General features: G+C 50.1%; 2 non-coding genes across 2 annotated transcripts; both read right to left on the bottom strand.

Annotated features, from left to right (window-relative positions):
* Positions 1–73: 73 nt before the first annotated feature.
* On the bottom strand, positions 74–192 carry LOC123179053 (5S ribosomal RNA). Its single transcript, XR_006490068.1, has one exon. It is a non-coding gene; the product is annotated as a 5S ribosomal RNA (ribosomal RNA).
* Positions 193–493: 301 nt separating this feature from the next.
* LOC123179054 (5S ribosomal RNA) lies at positions 494–613 on the bottom strand. Its single transcript, XR_006490069.1, has one exon. It is a non-coding gene; the product is annotated as a 5S ribosomal RNA (ribosomal RNA).
* Between the last annotated feature and the right edge of the window lie 377 nt (positions 614–990).

The following is a 990-nucleotide window of genomic DNA, read 5'->3' as shown; positions in this document are numbered from 1 at the left end:
AATAATAAAACGTGCTAAACATACGTCGCGCTCGTGCGTTTTGTTTTGCACGCGGTGCAAAAAAATTAAAAAGGGAATGCAACACGAGGACTTCCCAGGAGGTCACCCATCCTAGTACTACTCTCGCCCAAGCACGCTTAACTTCGGAGCTCTGATGGGATCCGGTGCTTTAGTGCTGGTATGATCGCATCCGACATGTTACCCCCGTCTTCGTCCCTTATGCTTGCCCCTCCCAGCTCCACTACACACACGATTGCACATTACTTTGGCCGCTCCCGCTCAACTACGGAGACGAGTTTTACCACGGTTCAACTGCACCAGTGCCTATTTACCATGGTTTCGACCCCTTTCAGAACACGCTTGCCGCCGCTAGACGCGTGAATAATGAGCAGCGAGCTAAAACTTACCGTAAACGTGCAGAATAATAAAACGTGCTAAACATACGTCGCGCTCGTGCGTTTTGTTTTGCACGCGGTGCAAAAAAATTAAAAAGGGAATGCAACACGAGGACTTCCCAGGAGGTCACCCATCCTAGTACTACTCTCGCCCAAGCACGCTTAACTTCGGGAGCTCTGATGGGATCCGGTGCTTTAGTGCTGGTATGATCGCATCCGACATGTTACCCCCGTCTTCGTCCCTTATGCTTGCCCCTCCCAGCTCCACTACACACACGATTGCACATTCCTTTGGCCGCTCCCGCTCAACTACGGAGACGAGTTTTACCACGGTTCAACTGCACCAGTGCCTATTTACTATGGTTTCGACCCCTTTCAGAACACGCTTGCCGCCGCTAGACGCGTGAATAATGAGCAGCGAGCAAAAAATTACCGTAAACGTGCAAAATAATAAAACGTGCTAAACATACGTCGCGCTCGTGCGTTTTGTTTTGCACGCGGTGCAAAAAAATTAAAAAGGGAATGCAAAACGAGGACTTCCCAGGAGGTCACCCATCCTAGTACTACTCTCGCCCAAGCACGCTTAACTTCGGAG

The sequence above is a fragment of the Triticum aestivum genome, unplaced genomic scaffold (assembly GCF_018294505.1).
Source record: "Triticum aestivum cultivar Chinese Spring unplaced genomic scaffold, IWGSC CS RefSeq v2.1 scaffold115022, whole genome shotgun sequence".
In the NCBI taxonomy this organism is placed as follows: Eukaryota; Viridiplantae; Streptophyta; class Magnoliopsida; order Poales; family Poaceae; genus Triticum; species Triticum aestivum.
The sequence above is the reverse complement of the archived record's forward strand: the minus strand, read 5'-3'. Positions and strand labels throughout refer to the sequence as shown.